Genomic DNA, 26,611 nt, shown 5'->3' with positions numbered 1-26,611 from the left:
ACTGTATCCACCTTGCCAAAATATGTAATTGACCTATTTTGTTTTAAAAATCAGCAGTATGAGAGGGAAAGCCCTACATGTACAAAAATATTTATAGCTGTTCTTTTTGTATTGGCAAAGAGTTGGAAATTGAGGGGATACCCAACATTAGGGAACAAGTCATGATATGTGAATGTGATGGAGTGCTATTATATTATAAGAAATCATGAGCCATTGGACTTTAGAAAAGCCTGGAAAGACTTACTTAAACTGATGTTAGTGAAGTAAGCAGAAGCAGAACATTACACAGATTACCAGCAACACTGTGAGATGATCAACTATGACAGATGCAGCTCCTTTCATCAGTGATCAAGGGCAATCTTTAGGGACCTGGTTATTGAAAATGCCTTCCACAGAGTCAGAGGGAGAAAAAAAAACTATGGAGTCTGAATGCAGAGCAAGCATACTATGTTCACTTTTTAAATTTTCTTTTTTGCTTTTTTCTTTCTTCCTCATGATCCCCCCTTAGTTCTACAAGATCCCCCTTCTTTTACTACATGATTAATATGATATGTTAAGCACAATTATACCTGTACAACTTTTACCAGATTGGTCACTGCCTTAGGGAGGGGGAGGACAAGGAGGATGGTAGAAAAGTGTGGAACTCATAAACTTGCAAATGGATGAATGTTGAAAATTACCTTTGCATGTAATTGGAAAAAAATTTTTTTTTTTAAATCAGCAGTATATATTCCTTTATGTCTCTTATCCATTAAACCACACCTAAAACAAAGACTTTAAAAGAAGAGGAGGGTGTAGGGGAAAGCATTTCAGCAAAACTAACCAAGGCATCAATGGTCTGACCCGCATTGTCAACTACCTCCACAAGGAAAATTGAGGTGCGTTTTTTCATCTCTTTTTGATCATTATAATTACATAGCATTTAGTCATTGTTATTTTTAATCATTCCATTTACATATATATTGGAAATTGAATTGGTTTATGAGGCCTATTCTAGGGAACATGTTGCTGGAGTTCCCTGGAAACTTCCAGGGACTCCAGATACAGGGTGACTCAATGCTCCAGCCTTTTGGGATAACATTTCCTGACTGTTTCTGACCATGTGATAGCCTAGTACTGAAAGGACAAAAGGAAACCCTGCATAGTTCTTTGTCCTCTCTCAGTCTTAAAAGTGACTGGGAGGTAGGTTTCTGTGTCATTTAAAAGAAGATATAACTTCTGATTGGTTCTTTCATCCTTCAAGGTTGGGTAATGTAATAGTGTCTAGTGAGGGATGAAGGGATGAAGAATAGGCCAGTCCTTTCCTACCTTGGTATCCTTGACTGCTTTTTACTCTTTGTATTTCCTTTCTTGACCTGATACCTGAGCATTAACTTTGAGATGGTTATGAGAGTGGTCTTATGGGTTCTAAAGAAGTTCATTCAGTTCTAGTTGATTGTCAGGAAAGTGAGTTTCTTCATCAGACCATCAGCAGAATTACTTAGAGTGATTTGGATAATTTGACTAGCAGAGGTGAAATGTAGTTATGCCTATTCAGTAGTCTCACATACTCATTTATGTTCTTTTGAGGCTTAATCATCAGTATCCTGGAGAGATCATAACAAAAGTTTCTGAATTCTATTTTAAGTAATTCTGTTAATGTGTGTCATGAGTCTTTTGTGTTTTAGCAATTCTTTTTTTGTGTAGGGAAAATGCCTGTCACAAGTCTGATTATATTTTACATTAAGTGCCTTTCTACTGGTCTTTTTTGGGTGAGGGAGACCTTAGATAGGAGCTAAAAATACCCTTTAAATAAATTGTCTCTAGAACACAAAGGGTGTGAGGAAAGGGAGTTCAACCCTTCTTTCATTAGGTGTTAGACTTTTTCAGTACTGAACTATATCTGATTGTGTTTATGGGTCCAGGGCTAAGAGACTCTTCTTACTGAAGAAGGGAGTGGACACATTAGATATGGTTGTGGTCATTGTGTATATTGTTTTCTTGGGTTTGCTTCTGCATCCTGTTCATAAAAATTAATGGGAAAACATTTTAGTTAAATAAATAAAGTGAGCATATAAGGATTAAACTGAAAGCCATGGTCAAGATATGGAGAATTTACCATGAGGGGCAACCAAGTATTGGAGATATCCAGAGACCCTCTCTTCTCTTTTGGTAGTCTCTATGTCTGGTCCTACTCTTCGGACCAGAATCAGAGTGCTTCCCTTACTTCTCTTTGCTCTTATCTTATTTTAGCTCCCTACTTTGTTCCCTTCTTTGACTTGGAAACCCACTCTTAACTCCTGTAATGATGCTGTTCCTTCCTATTTGTTTCAAATCAAATCATGAGGTCTGTAAGATATGCACACAGATCTTATACTGAGTGCAATTTCATGTTAGAATGTACATGTTGAAGAATTGTTGCTATAGAAAAAACTCTCCATGATTCCAAACGACTCCTGCTGCTTCAAAAACTGCCCAAATATGAGTTTTTCCATCACAAACATTTCAGGAGTTCTAAGAGGGTAGAAGAATAATCTACAAATTACCAGTAGATGCTGGTAGATTGTGGGGGGGGGTTCACATAAATTGGGTTGGCAACTTCCAAATGACAGATGGTCATCTTCATTTGTGATATAAATACAAAACTTTTGTATTTAATAGGTTTCTCATATAATGAATACTTTCTGGAAAATTCCAGAAATACTCTTGCCACCCTTCTGTCATTCACACATATTAAATACAAATTGATTGAATAAATCAATGAGGACAGATCTAGTAGCTTAAGTACTCTTTGACCAACAACATCCCAAGAGAACTTTGCACCATTAAGTCCACAGATGGTACCAAAAGAATTCTGAAGAACAGAATTCATAGCACTATGCATAATAGCCCTTGCTCAATTACTTTGCTCCCTTTAAGTGGAAAGTGATCCAGAGACCATCTTCCCTCTTCATAAGGAGTTAGATTCTGGTTCATCCTTGGTTTTTCTATTCCTTTTCCTAAGCAGGGAGAAGTATGGGCATTATGATCCAGGAATGTGAGAAATCCAAGGAAACAGGTTAAAGAAGTGGGGGAATTGTCGATTATAAAAGATAGAGATAAATATTAGATCATGGAAGATGTTGAAATGATTTTTTTCAGGTGGGAGGCCCAAACGTGGGCTATATTAGATGGGTTGTAATAAAGAAGCAGCATAGTTTTCCAATGTACATTGCACCCAATAGCCTAATGTCATATCTGTGCTGATGCTGATAGATTAGGATGACTGAGGAAAGGTAAGCAAATCATAGACATTCATTCACCTTGAATTTTGGTAATTGAATCTGGGGAAATTTTTCATCCATTCTGAGGTGAAGGGATCTCTCCTTCTCTCTCATCAGATCATCTGCATCCTCTTCTCTACCCTAATTTAGGGATTTGAGAAGAAAAGTGCCTGAAAGTGCACCACAGGTTCTCAAAATTCTCTTTAGAAGAGCCCAACAGAAAGAACTCTGGAAAACTTGTGATTTGCTATAAAGTGATCAAAACTGTCTGCAATAGAAATGTTCTCTGGAGACACAGTGCTTGAAAAGGATGTGGTTGGATTAATTGTCTTTTTTTACTTCTTATGTCTAGTGTTGATTGTGGAGAATGGCTATATCCTGGTAGTGCTGACCAGCGAATGGGCACGATGTAGGACACTTCCTCCATATGATAGGGTATTGATCTTCTTGAGTGCATCTTGCTTCTTCCAGTGGGTGGTATGTGGAAAAAAATCTGTATATCTTGCTCTATCCAATGGCCTTCCCATACAACCCTGTACATCAGTACATTTCCTTCCAGTGGGATTGTTTGAATTCTGTTGTTATATGGTCCTCTGCTTTGCTCAGTATTTTTTCTACTGTGTGAAAATTGCAACCTTCACCTATCCTGCCTTCCTTTGGCTGAAATGGAGGATCTCCAGGTGCATGACCAGGCTATTTCTTGGCAACCTTGGCCTCAGCCTTGCTATTGCCTTCCTGTTTTTCATAGGTAACTGCTGTCTCTATCATATGTACTCTATTAGAAGTCTTCTATTTGAGAATTACATTAGGGAAATTTTGAGAAAAAAGTCTGAAATATACTACTTTTTCCCTCTGAAAGTAATTACAGCCACCATCTTCTTCATTTGTATGCTTTTGCTTGTCACTTCACTGGATAGACATAGAAAGAAAACCCTACATAGTGATTCAGGTCTCAAGGACTTCAGGACCCAGGTTCACACCAGGGCTCTCAAGGAACTCATTTGCTTTTCCATCCTATTTGCCTCCTATTTTTTGCCATTATTGGTCAATGCTTCAAACATCTTGCCCTCTTCAAAGTCATAGAACTGGGGGTGGCTGGTTTTGATTTACCTGGGCACAGCAATTCACTCCACAATTCTGATCCTGAATAACCCCAAGTTAAGATGTGTGCCTGAGAGATAGAATTTTCTAAGTTCCATTGGATTAAAGACCCCAGGGAGATCCCTTGATCTACAAATACAGAAGATAAGGTCCCCTTGTCCATTTCTCTAATAATCTCTACTTTGTCTTTTTTTCCAATGATATATTCTTTTTTTTTTAGATTTTTCAAGGCAATGGGGTTAAGTGGCTTGCCCAAGACCACACAGCTAGGTAATTATTAAGTGTCTGAGGTCAGATTTGAACCCAGGTACTCCTGACTCCAAGGCTGGTGTTCTATCTACTGTGCCACCTAGCTGCCCCCCAATGATATATTCTAAGACTGATGGAAAAAGGAAGGGAATAAGGATGTCTCCAGAATACCAAAAGATGAACAAGTACCACTGATATATACACAGAGGGAAAGGGGACCACATGGCTACACTCTGGCAATATCTATTTTGTGATTTATTACTTTTCTAATCAAAGAATCTTTAAATTACATTTTCCTACTGCTCTCAGACATTTAATATTTACTTAGCTGTGTGACTTTGGGCAAGTCACTTAACCCCATTGCCTTGGGAAAAAAAACTCCAAAATGAATAATCATAATTCTGGGAATTAGTCATATGGGTGCCCTCCCACTCTCTCATTTCATCTGTTGAATCAGCTTGGAGAAGACTTTTAGTGAAATGGCATCCCATTTTCCTAGGTCAGTCTCAAATTGGGAATTTGCTTTCCCTCCTGAAGAAAAATGTTTTCCCTGCCTATTATCTGTTAATGCAGCAGACAACTGATTCCTCTGGGAAGTATTTCTCAGAAACAATAAGATATAAAAGAAAAGGGGGTGAAGATGTGAAATTAGGGAACTGAGATTTGAGTCTTGGCACTGCTACCTCCTAGCTATGTGACCTTGATCAAGTCAAATGACTTTTCTAAGCCTTGGTTTTTTTTATTTGGAAAATGAGGTTTTGGATTGGATGGCTTCTAAGGCCCTTCCAGCTCTAAATCTATGAGGCAATAAAAGACAGCACTGTTTCTCATTTGCTGATGGATACTGATGCAAGTATTTCTTTGTAACTTGTATCTAACACCCATTTAAATATCAAAGCTGTGATTATTTAACTCCTCTATGTGATTATCTAACTTCCTCTTCCTGCATTCCTTTCTAACATTTGAACTTTCTCTCTTTGGTTCATGTATAAAATATGACTTAATTAATAATTAATGAGTTAATAATTACAAAGCTGATGAAAGAAGAGGTATGCCTTTAATAATTATATCAACTAACTTTTACAAAGAGATTTAAAGTTTACAAAATACTTTATATGTTAAGCCATTTGATCATCATAACAAACTTGTGAACTAGTTGCTATTACTATCCACATTTTTTTTCAGTCATTGACATTTCTGACCTCATTTGGGTTTTGTTGACCAAGATCCTGGAATGATTTGCCGTTTCCTTATCTAGTTCATGAGAAACCTTTCCAGGTTCTAGTCTCTGGACTCTTCCAACCTCAGCACATGTCACCTCCAAGAACTCTTTGTGTGGTCAAGTAACTAGAAAACTTATGTATGTCATTGATTCAATTTGACTTCTAGTTTTATTGCTTGTGAAAAATCATCTCAATTTTACCACTTGATTAGAAGAGATTCTTCTATTAGTATCAACATTGTTTACAGTCTATGTAGAGCAAAGAAGACTCAAAGTTTATTGGATTTTTAAAGACTGGAAACATGTACAAATATATTTCTTATGTACCCATGGTGGTGGTTGAAGACTCTTTGCTTCCTTTGTTGTGTTTGATTTGTAGGATACTGAGGTAGTTTGGCAGGTAGGATGTTTTTCTTTGGGAATGAAGACTTGGAAGTACAACTGAGTTGGGTTCAGACATGGATCACTTCATGTTAAAAGAAAAGAGTCTATGACAGTTACATTGTCCATACCATTTGAGGGGAGCTACAAAAAATGCTGATGTGTGTTTTCAGTGGGAGTATTATAAAGATTGAAGCAACCAGGTGACTCAATAGACAGAGTGCTAGACCTGGAAAAAGGAAGACCTGTAGACATTTACCAGATGTGTGACTCTGGACAAGTCACTTAATCCCTGTTTGCCTTGATCCATTAGAGATGAAAATAGCAAGCCACTCTAGCATCTTTAGCAAGAAAACCCCATGGAAAGTAAACTTCATGGGGTCACAAAGAGTTGGATACTATTGAATCGACTGAACAATAGCAAGAAATTACAAAGATGCCAGTCCTGGATGAATGCAAATCCCAGAGAAGAGAAGATGTCACTATGCCAAGCCAACATAAAGACCCTGTCTGCTGGATACATCTCTGAGGATGCATGGAAAACAATTTTAAACAAAGAATATGAGCCCTAAAATGGAAAATCCTTATTGTGTTTTATGGGAAAGATCTATAGTCATCTGTATGGCTATCAAAAAAAACTTTGAGGCTTCTCCTTGTTGCATGATCCAGGTAGCTAAATGGCACAATACATAGAGTGCTGAATGTGGAGTCAGGAAGACTATGTTCAAATGAGACCTCAGATATTTACCAGCTGTGTCACCCTGGGCAAGTCACTTAGCATTTCTTTGCCTCAGTTTCCTCATCTGTAAAATGGGTTATTATAACTCCTCCCTCCCAGGGTTGGCATAAGGATCTAATGAGATAATAATTATCTTATGTACAAAGCACATAAGTGCAATATAAATATTTGGTATTATTACCCACAACAACATAAGGGGGGTCCTGACTGGTCAAGAGAAATCAGCACCTAAGGGAAGATCCTGTAGAGAAGAGGTTCAGAAGGTATTGTGAATGTTGCTTGAGGAAAGTTTCCCTAGTAGAAGACTGTTTACTCTTGGATTTCTGGTGGTAATGGGAAACACTCATGGTATCTTTGGATCTTGGGCTACTTTAAGTTACTTGTGGCACAATATTTAATGCTCATTGTTTTTATTTTCTTTTAGTAACTAATCTTTGCTACAGTATGTCCAGAGTGCTTGTACTTGTAATGTAGAGGCTGATAAAAGCCTTTTGGAATCTCTAGCACCCAGATATTTTTCCCAGATGTCTAGGTTTGACTTTTAGGAACAGTGGATTTTATACCTGGACAGTGTGATTTTTGCAATCACTTTCTTTTCCATAGTGCAGTCCATTTCTATCAAAAAGAGGGAGGAAGCAGTTTCATGAAGAGTCTTTGAAATCAAGATTGATCATTATGTAACTTTGAATTTTGATGTTTCTCTCTATCATTGTTTCTTTTGTGAATATTCTTCTCTTGTTTCTGCTTTGTTTTGTATTAGTTCTTTAGATAGGACTCTCTCTGATTAGTAGAATTTATTTATTTATTTATTTTTGGCAAGGCAGTGGGGTTAAGTGGCTTGCCCAAGGCCACATAGCTAGGTAATCATTAAGTGTCTGAGTCTGGATTTGAACCCAGGTACTCCTGACTCCAGGGCCAGTGCTCTCTCCATTGTGCCACCTAGCCGCCCCTAGTAGGTGGCCTCTTCATTAAAGTCAATCACTCCACATGTACCTTTGATTCTACAACTTCCCATATTCTCCAGCAGATTGTCATTCACTATTATTCCCTCTCTTCCTCTAATCTTCTTATATTACCTTATTTCCCCATGTATAAGACACTCCCATGTGTAAGACACACCTTAATTTGGGGGCCTGAAATTTGAAAAAAAATGTATTTCATAAAGATATTTCATAAAGATATATTTATTCATCATGAAATTCAAGGACTTTCTGCTGGTGGCTATCAAGCATCTTTTGGGCAAGTCTGATTCATGTATACCTGCTTGGTCCTTTCCAGTTCATGAACCTGAAGCACCTATTGTGTCCTCCTTTGAAAGCAGTAACTTCTTTTTCATCAACAATTCTTCTGGCCTCCTGCTGAACCATCTTTGTGGACAAAGGAATTCCATTTGCCCTTTGATCTTCAATCCATCTCTTCAATCCCTCTCTAACTCAGGCCATTTTGCTGACTTGCCTCTCATGTCTTCTTCTGCTGTGGTGTTTGCAGTAGGGTTTCTTCTTCCCAGAGCCAGTCTCAGATGATTTTCTCTACTGGAGAAGGATCAAACTGATGTTCAGCAGCACAATTTCCATTTGTGAACTGGATCACTTTGAACTTGAATTCAGCACTGGACAAAAATCTTTTCTGAGCCATTTCTGAGCAGAATGTGTGGCAAAACAGAACCTAATATAGTAGTAACAAACGTGAAACTATGAGTGCAAGGACAACAAGTGTGAAAAAGTGAGAAATGCAAATAAAAATATCTACAACCACTGTATAAGACACTCCCAGTTTTTGACCCCAAATTTTTCAAAAAAGGGTGGGTCTTATAATGGGGAAATATGGTAGTTGTTACCTGTAGTTTGTAAATCTGTCCAAATCTCTCCTACCATTAAAAAAAAAATACTCCTTCCATTAAAAAAAATCCTCCCTCCCTACTAGCTTTTGTCTTATACTTCTTCCTTTTTCAGCCAATCTCTTTGAAAACACTGTCATACCCATTGTCTCCATCTCTTCTTTAATTCTCTTTTAAAAACCTCTACAATCTGACTTCTAACTGCACCTCATAGCTGAAACTCTCTTTTCCAAAGTTAGTGATAATCTTGTAATGACCAGGTTTAAAGTCCTTAGCCCAATCTGCCTTCTTGATCATTCTATAGCATTTGACACTGTTGATCTACCCTCTACTTCTGGACAGTCTCTTTTCTTTGGGTTTTCACAATCTCACTCTCTCTTGGTTCTTTCATGTGTCTGATGACATCTCTTCAGTCTTTGCTTGATTATCATTCAAAGGTATACCCCCTAACTTTTGATGTATCCTAAGGCTCTGTCTTGTACCTTTGTCTTTTTTCTCTCTGCTCTCACACTCATTAGCTCCCTTGGGTTTAACAGTCATCTCTATGTAAATGGTTTCCAGAACTATACAGGCACCCTCAAGTAACCTCTTTACCAAGTTCCTATCCCACAACAACAGCCTATTGGATATTTCGAATTGGATTTTCAGGAGGCATCTTTTTTTAACATTTAAAAAAACAGTTATCTTTTGCCTAAAACCTGCTCTTTTCATGAACTTTCTTATTTCTGTCCAGAGTATCTGAATCAATCAGGTTAACAAACTTGATGGTATTACCTGAAGATACAATAACCAATTCTTGTGCTCCACAACATATTTTATTTCTTTCTCTCCATGAACACATTCATGATCTGAGGGCCTGATCTGAGTTGGGTACATCATCATCTTTCACTTGGACTATTACAAAAGCCTCCTTAATTGGTTTCACTGCCTCAGGGTATTCCCCATTCCAATCCATCTTTCACAAGCCTGCCAAAGTGATTTTCCTAAAGGGGAAATCTGACTATAACACCTAGCCATTCAATAAACTCCAGAAGCACACTAATTTAGACAGGTAGGTGGCACGGTGATTAGTTACCAGTTCAACCTGAGTCAAATCCAGCCTCTGACACCTAGCTATGTGAGACTAAGCAAGTCACTTCACCTTGTTTGCCTCAGTTTCCTCATCTATAAAATAAGCTGTAAAAGGAAATGGCAAACTACTCCAGTATCTTTGCCAAAAAATCCCAAATGGGGTCACAGAGCCAGACATAATTGAAACAACTGAACACTACCACCACCAACAAAAACTCCCTACTATCTGTAGGTTTGACATTTAAAGTTCCTCACAGCCCTTTCCCAGTCTTTCTTTATGGTGTTATTATATATGTACCCTGTGTATCCACCAAACTGGCCTTTCTTTCTTTTTTTTAGGTTTTTTTTTTTTTTTGCAAGGCAAATGGGGTTAAGTGGCTTAGCCCAAGGCCACAGAGCTAGGTAATTATTAAGTGTCTGAGACCGGATTTGAACCCAGGTCCTCCTGACTCCAGGGCCAGTGTCCACTGCGCCACCTAACCACCCCCAAACTGGCCTTTCTTTAAAAATGTATTTCGCAGCTCCCAACATGGCACAGTCGGTGAACATCTCGGAGCTGTCCCTGCCCCAGCTGGAGCTGCTCAAGAACCAGCCGGACCAGGAGGTGGGGTTTCTCTCCTCGTCCATCGCGCAGCTCAAGGTTGGACAGACCAAATACGTGGAGGCCAAGGAACGTCTGAACGTGCTGACCAAGAGCAACGAGGGGAAAGAATTACTCGTCCCATTGACCAGTTCTATGTATGTACCCGGGAAGCTACATGATGGGGAGCATGTTCTCATTGATGTGGGACCTGGCTACTATCCGGAGAAGTCAGCAGATGATGCTAAAGACTTCTTCAAGAGGAAGATTGATTTTCTCACTAAGCAGATGGAAAAAATTCAGCCAGCTCTGCAGGAGAAGCATGCCATGAAGCAGGCCATCGTGGAGACAATGAGCCAGAAGATCCAGCAGCTGACGGCGCTGGGGGCGGCCAAAGCCTGAGGGGGTGGGTGGGTGGGTCGCAGCGCGCATAAGGACTCAATAAACGCGCCCGCTGGGCTCGCCCGGAAAAAAAAAAATATTTCACTAATAAGAATCCATCTTTCATTTCTGCTTTTGTGTTGGTTGTCCTTTATGCCTGCCTTCCTTTGGTCTCTTGAAATCTCTTTCAAGATTCAGCACAAGCATCATCTTCTGCAGGAGGCCTATTCTAGCTTCCTTAGCTGCTAGTGCCAGCATTTTCTTCCACTGCTACTTTGTGTATATATTGCTTTGTTTTCTGTACACATATGTGTGCATAGATTTTTTTTACCCATATCCTTATATGTATGTTGTTGTTTCTCCTCCACCCTTAGAACGTAAACTTATTGAGAGGAGATACAATTTCACTTTTTTCTGTAACTCCTGTGACTAGCACAATTCTGGCACATTTTAAATGTTTAATATATCTATATATACTCATTTTTGACTATATTTATACGTGTCTTTCTAAACTTCTTAAAAGCCCCATGTTTGTAATCATTTACAGTACAATTAATATTCAATTCCATTTACTCACAACATTCTATTTGTCCATTTTCCAATCTATGGTCATTTACTTTGTTTCCAGGTTTTATTTTCTTTTTTGTTGTTGTTATAGCTATTATTAATTTTTTGACATTTAAGCACTTTTAACTATGTCTATGACCTCCTCAGTAGATATGTATCCAACAATGGTAATTCAAATAACATTAACTGTTTAGTGACTTTTTCACATAATTCCACATTGTTTTTCCAAAGTGAAAAATTCACAACTCCATTAACAGTATATTAATATTTATCTTCCTATCAACTCTTATATGTGGATGGTTTCCATTTTTTGGAAATTTGATAATTTAGCAGATTTGATAAAAAAATTTCTAAATTGCTTTAATAAATATTTTACTTCTTACTGGTGATTTGAAACATTTAAAATTATGGTTGTCTATCATTTGCATTTTTTCTTCTAAACGTTGTTCATAGCAAAACCAGAAGAAGATTGTACACAATAATAGCAGCACTGTTTGATGATTAACTATGAATGACTTATCTCTTCTCAGCACCACAATGATCCAAGACATTTCCTAAGACTCATGATGGAAAATGCTACTACATTCAGAGAAAGAATATGAAATCTGAATGCAGATTGAAACATATTATTTTTCACTTTATTTTTACACAGGTTTTTCCTTTTCCACATTGTAACTGTAATTTTTTTTTGCAAATTATTTCATCTTTCACAACATGACTAATATGGAAATATGTTTTTACATGATTGCATATATAACCTATATCAAATTGCTTGCTATCTTAGGGAAGGGAGGGAGAGAGAGAAAATTTGGAATTCAGAATTTTATTTTAAAAAATGAAAACTAAAAATGGTCTTTATATCTAATTGGAAAAAAAGGATTTTTTAAAAAAATATTCATATGCTTTTAGTAAAATATATATTTGTAGAACTTGGAGATACTACCATTTGCTCCCCCAGACTACCAAGTTCAAAATATATTATGTCTACAAGAATTCAAAACTGTGTCAAAAACATATCAGTGTGTTAAATTTCAACTAGCACATCAGAGAACACAATTAGTTCAAAACAAAAATGTTTAAAATAACATTTTTCCCTGGGCTACAACTCTAAAATATCCATATCTATCTATCTATCTATCTATCTATCTATCTATCTATCTATCTATCTATCTATCATCTATTTATCTATATAGATCTATCAATCTATTTAAATTTATGTGTGTGTGTGTGTGTGTGTATAATCAGTAGAAAAAATGAAGAGAATCACACAAGCAGGAAATATGTACTCTCAAAGAGTACATATCTGATTATCCTTATCCACTTATACCAAGAAGGTGTTTTATATCAGGGTGATAGACAAACAAGACTTTGCCCTATGATCAGTGTTCAAACTGTAATTATGCTCAAATATGGTTCTGCTCTGCAATCTTTAGACTTGAGAAAATATAATTTCCCTATGTACTCACTTTTAAGTTAGGATCCATCTTTTTTTTTGGTATACTTAGATTCTATCTAATACATTTTCCTCCCTGCCTATTCTGTAACTCTAAGCACCAATTTCTGAATATATATTTGGACTATTTTTGTTTGTGGCCTTTCCCCCAGTCTAGGTCTCTGTATTGCTTACACAGAATCTATATCTGGATATCCTAGGGTTTTGAAACGGTCTTTATCCTCTCCCTTCATGGTATCCTTTGTATTTCCTTTCTTCTATAAATAATAATAACCTGTTGCTCATTTCTTGAGGACACATGCCTCTATCATGCCCCCTTGACCTTGTTCAATCTTTGTCTTTGTCTTGCTCCTTCTTGGAGTGTACTATCTTACAGTCACTTGTGACATACTAAGAACCAACACTAATCACTTCTCTTTTTTTTTAGGTTTTTTGCAAGGCAAATGGGGTTAAGTGGCTTGCCCAAGGACACACATCTAGGTAATTATTAAGTGTCTGAGACTGGATTTGAACCCAGGTACTCCTGAATCCAAGGCCAGTGCTTTATCCACTGGGCCACCTAGCCACCCAACTAATTAAGTCTTTAAAGCCTCTTTACAACCTCCATGATTCATACTCATAGAGGCATTGCATTGTTGACAGCTTCAGACCTGACCCTCTCTTTGCTTGCTGAAAGAAGTAATGGAAGAGGGAGAATGACCACTAGGTGATGTAGTGGATAGAACACTAGTCCTGGAGTCAGAAGCAGTTGAGCTCAAACCTGGTCCCAGACTCATGACACTTACTAATTGTATGACCATGGGAAAGTCATTTAACCTTGATTGTCTCCTATCCAGGGACATCTTCAGTCATCCTGATTCATTCCAGATGACTTCAGATGAGAAAGTGACGTTGGTGACTTAGCACAGTACCCTGTCAATCAAATCCAATGTCATGATATCACCTCCCTGATGTCAGGATCTTCTTCAAGAATGAAGGACAAACTTCATCATATGTAGAGTTTTAAGATTTTCAAACCTCTTTTATCTCAAAATAGGACCAGTTTTATGATCCTAAATCTACTAGTTTCTCCTACTACAATATAGTGTCAAGATGCCAATAATGAAACCTATTCAAGACATATCTAAAGTTATTATTAGCTGTTGTCTCCTTCAGTATTTTGAGGATCTATTATTCCATCAATGGGTGTACTACCTCCACTGATGCAGATTTCAACTTCTCCTTGCCTTATTAGATGATCATCATGAGCTTCAGTATAAACATATTTACATCATTTGACTGCCAGGAGCAGTGATTAGTTTCTATAATTGGGCTGATCCTTTGCTTGGTTCAGCTTGAATGACCTGGCAAGGCCCAATAGACCTTTACTGACCTAGCCTGAGGACCAGTATATCTCTAAAACCATGAGTAAGCATACAAGCAGATCTTTAATGGAGTATCCCATTATCATACAGTATAAAAGTACATAGAACCCTAAATAATGGAGATCAGCTGTTGATGGATGTAATTGTCTGGAGGCCTCTCTCCTCTTCCAGGTTATTCTGTTGAACTCTTTACGGTGGCTTCAGGGCATAGTAGAATTGGATATAAGTGGGGCTTTAATCCAAGGTCCTTTTTCATCCTTGAAAAAAAATGGATGCGGAATATCCCTCAGGCTCAAGTAACTGCTGTCCCTTTGTATCTCTTTGATTTACATATCATTTGACTAATTTTTAATCAAAGTTGAGTCAAAATGCATTTCTGCCTGTAGATTGAATTCATCCACCTCTTCCTATCATGTTTGCAGATTCTCTGTTCTTCTTTACTTTTAGAATTTAATACTCCTCAGTGTCTTCCATATATCTCAGATCTCTTCAGTATTGTTTCCTAAGTAGTCTTCTTCCCTTTGTAACCATAGAATTTGCATTCAAAAATTGTTTTAGGGCTTTTGAAACATTTTTTGAAAGATTAGAGATAGTTATCTCAAGCATGAAATACTATGTAACCTTAATATAATATAAAGAAATAGATAGGCACTTCTCCTTCCAACACACACACACACACACACACACACACACACACACACACACACACACACACACAAACACGGTGATGACCCCATAGTAAAATCCCTAGCCCAAGATAAATAGTAACTATTTTGCCATACTTTAAGACTCACCAAGAAAGCTGCTTATGTTGTGGGATTAATGTTTTCACAGTGGGTGTTCCTTACTTGGGCAGGTAAGTTCATCAGTTCATTATTTGACCAGTTGAATCTTTCAGGAGCATCCAAATGTCTGCCTAGAGTGTCCTGACTTTCTGCTTATCTCAAACCAGATCAAGGGCCAGTGTTCTAAGTCTGGAATGGATAATTTGAGATTCCTGCTGAAAGGACAGTACAGTTTTAGCCTGCCCTCCATTCTACTGAGTCAGAACTGGACATTGTGGATAAGAAGAGCCAAGCAAAGGCTCTAGTTTGTAGAAGGGATGATGAAATATGTTCTAGTATGATGAAAAGTTTTACCCAATGGAGGTAAACAAAGGAGGAAATTCAGTCCTAATATCTATGGACCTGAATCCCCAGAATGGGGTATTCTGTAGAGATCTAGGTGGCATAAACCAAAAGAAATGGCTACCTAAATTTTGAAGGTCAACACTGCTATTAGGAAGGTAGTAGAATGTTTTCACAATATAGAATCACATGTTTCTCCTTCATGGTGATTACTTTTCATGAAGCTTATTACCCAGTGCTGGATTGTTTACAGTAGATTTAAATTTTCAGGTTGGTTTCCTCTTGTCACTCAATACCCTTTACTCCTCCCACTGTCAGCATGTTTGTGCTTTGGTAATTCTGTTTCATTTTTTTTAAAGAAAGATTTTATTTATTTTGAGTTTTACAATTTTTTCCCCCATTCTTGCTTCCCTTACCCCACCCCTCACAGAAGATATTCTGTTAATGTTTACATTTGTTCCATGTTATACATTGATCTCAGTTGAATGTGATGACAGAGAAATCATATCCTTAAGGAAGAAATATAAAGTATGAGATAGTAAAATTACATTATAATATATGCTTTTTTCCCTAATTTTACAGTAATAGTCTTTGGTCTTTATTCAAAGTCCATATTCTTTTTCTGGATACAGAGGGCATTCTCCATTGCAGATAGCTCAAAATTGTCCCTGATTATTGCACTAAAGGGATGAACAAGTCCATCAGGGTTGATCATTACCCCCATGTTGCTGTTAGGGTGTACAAGTCTTTTCTGGTTCTGCTCATCAATGCAATTTCATTTTAAAAACTCTTTGAACCAGACAAAATGATAGATGTAGGGTAATTATTTCTTTATGAAATTCCATATTTGAAATTCCAAATACTCAAACCAACAAGACTATCACTTATCTTGCAACGTATGTTATGTCCAGCTTTTCCAGTATGTGATTATTATGTTTTTGGGGTGGTGAAAAAGATAACATAATTAAATTGAAAAACAAAACAAAATATTTTTTGTACTTAATATTTGTTTATTTATTTTTCTAACTACTTGCAAAGACAGTATTCAACATTTATTTTTTGTAAGGTTTTGCGTTCCACATTTTTCTTCCTCCCTTTCTTCTCCCCTTGAACAGCAAGTAATCTAATGTAGCTTATACATGTATAACTATGTTAAGTATATTTTCATACTAATCATGTTGTGAAAGAAGAATCAGAATGAAAGGAAAAAATATAAAACATAAAACAAATTTTAAAAAGTAAAAATAGTAAGCTTTGATCAGACTCCATAGTACCTCTTTCTCTGGATGTAGATGATTATTTTCCATCACAAGTGATGATGATAATGATGATGTTTGTCCTTCATTTTCAAAGAAGACCATGACATTAGGTAAGTGATGCCATGACAAGCACATGAATTGAATTTGAATAAAGTGGTGCTGTGCTAAATTAACAGCCTCACTTTCTCCTCTAGAGCCATTTGGATCCTGTGGCCAGATATAAATCAGAACTGCTGAAGATGGCCCTGGATGTGAGGTAATGAGGGTTAAGTGACTTGCCCAAGGTCACACAGCTGCTAAGTGCCAAGGGTCTGAGGATGAATTTGATCTCCCATCCTTCTGACTCCATGACCACCTGATTCTATCCACTGTGCCACTAATTACCCTCCATCACAAGTACTTTAGCATTGTTTTTGACCATTGTACTGATGAGATCAAGTTCATCATAGTTGATCATCACATGCAACATTGCTGTTAATATGCACATGCTGTTAACATGTTCTTCTGGTTCTACATATGATATAGTCAAAACGTGGATTTTTGAATCCATAGATGAGTTTTAAAAAAGGTTGAAAATGATTAAATAAAAGTAACTGCATATATTTATAAATATGCAGTTACTTTTATTTAATCATTTTCAACCTTTTTTTTATCAGTTTTCAGTGATCCCATTTAAGTAAAGTTCCTGTTAGTAAAGTGTCTGGAGGTCCTTTCCAACTCAGAGATTCTGTGATTCTAACTCTGCCACTAAGTGTGTGCCCTCAGGAGAATTGTTGAATTTTCTTTAACTTGTTTCTTAACCAGTAAAATATGAATAACAATGCTTGGATTACTTACATGAGTTTGGTGAAGATAAAACAAAAGTGTGTGTCTGAAAGCAATTTATAACATCTGAAGTGGAATATAAATTAAACTATTACTTTCCTCATTGTATAAGAAATTGTATGTTATACTACTATGAAAGTCATTTTTGAATTAGTTCCTATTTTGTTTTACCTGGGTTGCCATAACCCTGTGTTAGCATAGATAATTGAAAAATGACTTTAGGATGAAATATCAAGCCAATTGTGTAGCTTTTTTAAAGTTTCATTCAGAGGCACTCCTCTGTTAAGAAAAATCAAGGACACTTTAGGGATCTCTCACTGATCTAGCATGTGACCCCTATAGAAGCAAAATCTGAGATTTCCAGAATCTGATACTTCCTCAAATATAACCATCACTTTCCCTTACAGGCACTCAGGCTCACAAGGTTTCAAACTAGAAGAGATTTAATTTGCATCACAGAGGACACACACACATATCATATGCACCCCAAATATGTTTATGCATGTTTATATCACTGTAGTGTGTGCACATGTGTGTATCCATATACACACACACGTGTGTGTGTGTTGTATACACACAGTGAGACTTGGGCAGCTAGGTGGTGCAGTGGATAGAGTTCTGGGCCTGGACTTAGGAAGACTCCTTTTCAAGAGTTCAAATCTGGCCTAGGACACTTAGCTGTGTGATGCTGGGAAATTCACTTAACCCTCAATTTCCCCATCTGTAAAATGATCTGGAAAAGGAAAGGGCAAATCACTCCAGGCACTAACAGGAACTTTACTTAAATGGGATCATTAAAAACTGAAAAGGTTGAAAATGACTAAACAAAAGAAACCACATATGTATAACTATATAAATATATACAATACTATATATACATATATATATACAGTAGATATATATTATATATATCATATATACATACATACATTTTCACATATGTGCATGTACTTTATATCTATCATATATGAGCCCAAGAGTATCAAGTGGCTTTCTCTCCATGATAGGCCACCCTCTTCCCTCTAAGGAATTTCATAATCTCCCATGACTTGTGACGATTTGGAGTTCATTTTTCTTCATTGGTACTCCTGATTGTATTGTATTTATTACAGATTTGAATTACTTCTGCCACAGAAAGCTCTATAATACTGCTACTTCAAAATCCAACAGAGCAGCTCCTTTCCTGGATCTGTGTTGCTATAGATCCTTTCCCCATCATAAAGGAAAGGGAATAGCTGCCAATGGTATTAGTTCTACTGTATAGAAAGTCACTCCTGGATGGACTCAAGGACCAGAAACTCCCTCCTAGGGCATAATTGATGGAAATTGCCAGGACTAATTTGACATATCAGTTAAGTAGATGATTGCTTATGTTACATGATTTCAGAAATGGAGGGAGGCCCACTAAATCCTTTTCTCTTCCTTAGTTAATACCTTAAATTCTATTAACCTTTTAGTCCAAAATTTTTGATCCCTGTTTAAATATAAATACCTCAGGGAATGTCTCATGAAGCTTGTATTAGTTGTTTATACCATGTGAATGAAGGACTCGAGAATCAGAAAAACATAAGCACTAGACACTTGAAACTGGGGAAGGAGCCTTGCTTAGGGGATAAAAAGAAGCTGAAGCCCTAAAAGACTCACTGCTTACTAAATAATTTTGCCTTGAGCTGACCCTAAGGAGTCACTGTACTTTGTAAATTATTGACTCTTTTACTGAATTTTCATCTTTAAAATTAGCAAACAACTCTAGAGAGCTCAATTCCCACCTACTCCTCCCCTCCCAGTCCAAAGTCTTTACAGAGAAAAGAATAAAAGTTTAAAATAAAGATAAATGGGAAAAAATTTGAAATGTATAATTTGAAATTTAACCTTGGTCTTCCATGTAAATTTAGAGAGGGATGCTAATTTGCCCCAGTTCCACTTCACCTATAAGGGCTGGGCAACACATGTGAGCCCTAGAGAGTTATTTAGTGGAATACTATGCTCCTAGGTCAGCACTGTTGGGAGACAGCATGGTACAGGTTAGATAGATTTCTTGGTGGATTCAGAGGCATTAGGGTTCAATTCCAGTTCTGATGTTTATTTCCTGTGTGACCTCAAGCAAATCACTCAACCTCCAAGGGTCTCAGTTTCCTCATTTGTGAAATAAATTGGACAAGGTAACACATTCCTGGTTATAGTTCTGCAGTTGTTATAATGGATCATTCAAGGTTCAAGCAAGTAGTCTTTTTGCTACAAATTCTTAAATATCCCAAGTCCAAACAAAGACCAAAGTAGTTAGAAGCATTTCAGAAACAAAAACACACAAATTACTGTAGGAAGAGAAAAGGTGGTTGACAAGGAGGTTCCTAGGGATCTCAGGAGTTCCTTCTCCTAGTTTTAAAAACTGCTTTTAAATTCTTTTTTTCCCAAAGGTCTTCAGTTGCATCCTAGATCGATACACCTGGGGAGGGGGCACAATTAACCCCAATTGCCCCATCTACAATACAATTTCTTTGATCACAGCAGTCCTAGCAAGTAACTAATACCCCCCCCATAGTTCTACCAGTATCTTGACCTAAAACTTTCTCTGAGAAAAACTTCCAGATTCACATCTATAATTCTATGATCCTAATTTTTAATTCAGGTTAAAAAGAAGGAAGTGTTGTAGACATGTATGCTCTGTGTAATCAATTGTCAATAGTCAATCTTGATTAAGTTGATTTAATGCCTACTGCTTGCTGACACTGTGCTAAGTACTGGAGGTGGGGGGGGGTGTAGAATTTTATTACAAATAAAAAAAAAGACAATGCCTGTCCTCAAGGAGTTTATAATCTACTGGGGGAAGAAAAAACACAAAAGAAAGCTGAAAGGTGGAGTGAGGAATATATAATTATAAGAAATACAAAAGTTACAGCAATTGAACATAAATATTATCATATTTATGTTGTAAATGATGCCTATGATTAACTGGTACAGCTTTGTAATGTCTATTTTATAAAGTTCTTGATTAGTGTATAATGCTTGATATATATATATGTGTGTGTGTGTGTTTGTGTGTGTGTGTGTGTGTGTGTGAAAAGCAAAGGATTGGAGGCATTTGGTTGATACATTAAACAGGTTTTCTGATACTCAGAATTTAGTGAGAACTTTCATATATACCTGCACTTAAGACATTCATGGTTTTTTTTTTCAGTTTAGCCAGTGGGGAAAAATCCTATTTATGCATTTTTTCCTTCTTGATGACTAAAGCCTGGTTCATACAGCTGAATTTCCAGATAAGAATCATCCAAATAAGAATGCGGTGTGTCTACAAATGGGTAACAAACACCTGGTTGGAAGAGAACAAATAGAATTGCTTAGCTCACCAATGGCCCTGAATTCAGTCAAAGTTCACTGGTCTGTGAGATGCTGGATCTTAAGATCTAACTATTCTGAAGCTGATTTATCTCCATAGAAAGGCCAACTGGAGTCTAAAGGCATTACCTAAAAACCTCAGGGGAGGATCCTCTGAGAGAATTTCAGCTCAGACTGAGAAGATCCCCTTTGCAATGCACATTAGTGGAATCTTTTCAGTGTCACACGAGCTTTTCAAAATAGTGAGAGATCCAGGATTTGTCAGAGGATATGATCAATATCTTGTCCCCCTCTCGAGGAATGCAGCTTTCTAAGCCTTTAATAATATTATTTTTTGGATTCAAAAACTGGTTTAAGCTTACCTTCAATCTTTTTCATTTTTTTCAATAACTTTTCATATTTGTTGTTATTGTTCAGTTGTATTCAACTCTTTGAGTTTGGGGACTTTCTTAGAAAAAATACTAGAGTGGTTTACCATTTCCTTCTCTGACTTATTTTGCAGTCTTTCTGACTCTAGACCTGGGTCTCTATCCACTTTGCCATCCAGCTGCTTGACTTAGCCCAAGATAGAGACAAAAAAAAATCCCTGATTTAGAAGTAAGAAACCCCAAGACAGGAATGCAAAAGAAGTTCAAATTATGACCTTACTCTTGTGCAGTTTATAATGTCTGAATGAGTTGGATGCATATGATCAGATTCTATAAGGCACATATGCCATGAAGCCTGAGAAAAGATGGAAATGTGTTGTAATCAAATGACTTTTAATTAAGTTAATTTGATACATATGAATAGTATAACTATTATTTGTACCACATTGCAAATGTTAGGAAATAGCTATCCCCCCACCTATGTTTGTAATCCTCATTTACAGTAGGTCTTTGTTCATTCATTCATTCCTTCATTCATTTATTCATTCACTCATTGATCAATTTATTAAGTGCTTGCTGTGTGAGTATATAGTTTTGCTTTTCTTTCTGTCTTTGTTTGAATTTGTATGTGCTCACCAGCTGGCCTCTCTGTACCTCAATTTTCATAATACCCACTGCCAAGTAACTCACAGGACTTCTGTGAAGATCAAATGATATTGTATTCAGAGAGCTCTTCAAACCATAAGATGTTTTCTAAATGTAAACAACTACTATTACTATAGCTGACCATAGCACTACCAGTCTTACTCTGCCTGGCTGCTGATCTGATTATTAATGATTTGGTATTAATGTATTATTGATTTGCATGACTTCCCTGATCTTTGACTCATCCCTAAGTAGATCCTTGTGTTTTCTGTAGACTTTCCTTCCAAGGTCCTGGCATCCTGCCTGCTCTTCTCAACCAACTGCTGCCTATGATCCAATATGACAGGAAACTAAGGCTGTATCTTAGGTTCTCAGCTGGGGAGCACTATAGATAGACTTACCATATTTTCTGAAGCAAAAATCAAAACACTTGTTCTGGAATTCATAGAGTTAATAGGACGTTTTTCTGATCCTTGACTTTATTGATATAAAAAGTCTTTTTAAAAAGTATGAAAATTAAATTCCATGAGATATGTATTTTAAACACTGAAAACCTGAAAGGACCACAGAAATGTCATCTGTTATTATTATTATTATTATTGTATTATTTTTATTGTTGTTGTTAGACATTTAAAAATTACCTTGATAATTTTTACAATTGCACAAGCTCTAATATTAGTACAACCAGTGTTGTCTTACTGACTTAACAAGTAACATTGCCTCAGCTAATTGTCACCCTTGAAATGGAGCCCTTACCACCATCTGTTCTGCCTACACACATGCACATGTGTGTACACAGCTTTAGATGCTCACAATATGGGCTCTGTTCCTAATCTTGCTTTTCTAAGCTTGCTTTTTTTCATAAGTAATCATGAGGTTCTTCAGCCTATGATTTTCCATTTTCTGTGACTTTCAATTTTCCTTGATATATAGACATGTGTGTGTATGTATGTCTGTATGTATTATTTATTTATCACAGTGCTTATTGACTTGGTTCATTTATTTGCTATTAAAAAATAGAATTTCCAATTCTTTGATGGTTTACAGAGAAATTAGAAAGGAAAACTGGGCTATTCCCAGAAAATCTAGGATGTGTGCTGATAGCTCCAGTGTTTTCTTGATGTAGTTTCTTTTTTTTCCCCACCCACAAACATGGAAAGGCTTTACCTAAAAAAAGATAAAGCTTCCTTGAGGACCTAATTGGTCCCCAGATTTCAGATGCAGTTTCCTGATCATCTAAGGGCATAAAAAGTCCCTGACATATAGAATCTAACTCTCTCAGACTTGGTGGATTTCTGAAGACCACATGAGTCACTATATACCTGACCATATCATGGCCTGCTGACCATTTCCATATGAAGAAGCTAAGTGACACTGTATCCTACTCACATGTCCTTACTGTGTTAAGGCAAAGTAAATCTCCTCCTTTTAACAATTCAATGACTCATAAATGTCTGATTTCATCCTAACATTGAACCCAAACTGAAAATAGGATGGCATTATAGCTATTCTCCAACACATACCTATAAACCAATAACAGGTAAGTCTTACAAAACATTCAGGCTATAGCTGTGTTCTAGGTCAATGGTGACTCAGTGAGCCCATATCAGAACAGCTGTCATTGATGCATTCTATGATAGCCATCTTGCTTTCCATTACCCTGCTTTACTGGAATATTTTTGATGTGAACTTCCCAAATTATAATTCTTATTCTGCCAGCTAATTCCAGCTTCTTTCCCAATCCTGCCTACCAGTCTACAGCTTAGTGAGATGTAGGAATGGACCCATTTTTAGTTTAGGCACTCAACTTAAACTCTTCTAGGCATGGCTTGCTCTTCTGTGGAATGAGGGAATTAAAATAAGTGACTTCTAAGAAATTTAAAAGGAACAAGCTTGACCCCAAAGTAGACATATTAGAAGACACTTCCCCTTGCTTCTTCATAGAAGTATAATGTAGAGCATTATATATAATTTTATATTTTTAAAAATGTTTTGATTTTTTCTTCTTCCCCCTCTTATTCATTAAGAAAATTTGTGCTATAAGAGATAATTCTTAGAGAAAAGGATATAGACAGAAATGTAGGAAATATAAAATAAAAGAGATCAACAAATCTATTTATTTAAAGAAAAATATTTAAAGAAAAAAATGATCTTTACATTTTATTCCAGCTTTACATCTATGATCATGTGATTCCATAATCCTTAAAGTGGGATAGTAATACATTCAATACCTACCTTTTTCAACTAAAATCATATAACACATGTAAAGTACTTTGCAAACATTAAAGTGCTATATGAATGTTAGTTGTTGTTAACAAACATTTTTGGAAGGAGAGGAAAAGGAGGCACAATCTTTAGAAATATGAGCCAAGTGATCTAAGATATGGATATAGGACAGGTAGCATCCAAGAATCAACATCAAGGGAAACAACTCTGAAGTTTCATCTCATATAATAGTCATATAAGACATATAATAAAAACATATAATAGTCAATGTTGGAGGGACTGTAAGAAGATAGATTTACTTTTCTTAGTTCATGATCCTACCCCTTCCAAAGAGGAACTAGGGGAATTTGGGGTAGCTAGGTGTCATAGTGGACAGAGCACTTGGCCCTGGAGTCAGGAGGACCCGAATTCAAATATGACTTCAGACATTTGATACTGACTAGCTATGTGACCCTGAACAAGTCACTTAACCCTGATTGTCTTACATCCAGGGCCATCTCCAGTCATCTTATTTGGTCACTGAATCCAGATGACTCTGGAGGAGAAAGTGAGGATGGTGTCTTAGCACAGGATCCCCTTGCTCAAATCCAATTAAAGTGTGCTTGTCATGGCATCATTTCCCTGATGGTCATGGTCTTCTTTGAGAATAAAGAACAAACATCATCATCATCATTATTAATGGAAATTTTGGGAATTGAATGGGAAAGATAATTAGTTCTTTTTTGGACATAGAGAGTTTGAAATATTTCTAGGAGATGCCATTTGAAATGTCCATTAGATAATTGATGATACAGAATTAAAGTTCAAGGAAGAGATTGAGGTTGGATTTATAGCACTGAGAATCATCAATAACCAAGAAAGCTGGTGAGGTATATGAAATTTTGGAGAGAAACGAAAAGAGGGCCAAGGCAGACCTTACAGTTGGGGGGTGGCAAAATAAGGATGATGATCCTGCAAAGAAGGTTGGAAAGTGGCAATCAGATGAGTAGGAGAATCAGAGAAGAGTCATGTTACAAAAGTTCACAGAAATAAATAAAGGATGGTCAACAGTATCACATGCATCAGTTTGGTTTAGAAAGATGAGACCTGAAAAAAGTCCATTACATTTGACAATGAAGACATCATTAGTAATCTGCTTCTCACAGGATGTTCATGATTTTGGCCTCAATAATGGCAGCAATTGTAGCTGTCCCAATCAGAGCCATAGTCCTAGTGTTTCTGTTCTATTGCATACCAGTCTAGAACCCAAATCCAAGGTGAATAGAAGGGAAAAAAGGAAGCTACCTTTATATGCTGTCAGGGATAGCAAATACATGTATATCAGCACGTATTCCTAACCCACACCCTCCTATGGATTTCTTCCCTGGAATGCACTTGAGATGGAACAATTTATTTTCCTTTCTCTGTCTTAGAAAGAATTGAGGCTATCTCCCTTCAGCTCAATGTCACATACTCTTCTATTTATGTCCCTTGGTGGGAACTTCCTGAACTCTATGGTCCCCCCCCCAATTATAAGTCAATGAAGAAAGTCTAGGTGCAAATATTATTAGAAATAGCAACAATAATATTGATGATGAATAATAACTCCCCTCAAAATCTAACCAATTTTTTCCATGCCACAGATGTAATGAGGGAGTGAGAGGCAATAAGAGAATGTCAGCCAGGGTGATAAACGGTGAGGATTTCATGTATCCTGAGACAATTGTAGAAGCTGTAAAGGTCTGATAGGTATCTTGAAATACTGGTAAATCAGGTTCTGGTGCTATCTTTGATGAGGTAAGCATCCTAATCCATGTGATAAAAGTGCTCCTGAGAATTATAGAAACAGACAGGGTAGTCTAGGGTGACTGAACCATGTTAACGTTCAACTTGGCACAGCATATAACAGAGTGAACTGGTACTCTATCATGTTCTAGTGCCATAAGAAGGCAAAAAGTCAGAACAAATCAGAAACATCAATTGCCCACATGCTGAAAATGTTTCAGTGCAGATGGTACTGACCACCAGTGAAGGCAAATGAATGCACAGGAAATGGACTGAAGACATGAATACTTTCATTGTGTGCCAATAGCTTATCTGAACAAAAATGGAAACAGATCTCACCAGTTTTAGGAAAGGGCTTCATGTAACACAACACCAACCATCACCAATACCACCATCATGATAATATTAGGCAGATATCAGGTATATGACATTGGATTTGTCTAGTATAACCAAAAGTGGATTAATTCATGATGGAGGCAATGAAATAACTAAGATCCAAGAGTGGATAACATCTGCATAATCACAGTCAATAACACATTGACAAAGAAGCATTGAATAAATGACTGAGTCATGCAGATTTTTTTGTGGAAATGGAAAAGTTTATCATGGTAAATTAGGTTCAGGTCTTTGCCAGCAGAAATTGCATCTGGATTGTCTTTAAAAGTACAGGCTTAATCAATGTATATAATACATAGAAATAATAAAAACTGTTCACTGTACCACTTAGAGTCAGGGATGTGCTGGTAAATATTTAACAACTGGCCTTCTAGGAGGAAAAATGTACATACAAAACAGTTTTAATCTACATTACTAACATTTTTCCTGTCTTTTACTCACTCCTTTTACTTTCTTAAATGTAGACAATCAACAA

General features: G+C 36.8%; 2 pseudogenes; both read left to right on the top strand.

Moving 5' to 3' along the window:
• The first annotated feature begins 3,521 nt into the window (after positions 1-3,521).
• On the top strand, positions 3,522-4,424 carry LOC141494110 (taste receptor type 2 member 60-like; annotated as a pseudogene).
• A 5,942-nt stretch (positions 4,425-10,366) lies between these two features.
• Positions 10,367-10,824, top strand: LOC141493772 (prefoldin subunit 5 pseudogene; annotated as a pseudogene).
• The last annotated feature ends 15,787 nt before the right edge of the window (positions 10,825-26,611 follow it).

This window comes from Macrotis lagotis, chromosome 7 (genome assembly GCF_037893015.1).
Source record: "Macrotis lagotis isolate mMagLag1 chromosome 7, bilby.v1.9.chrom.fasta, whole genome shotgun sequence".
NCBI lineage: Eukaryota > Metazoa > Chordata > Mammalia > Peramelemorphia > Peramelidae > Macrotis > Macrotis lagotis.
This window is presented reverse-complemented; position numbering and strand designations above follow the sequence as displayed.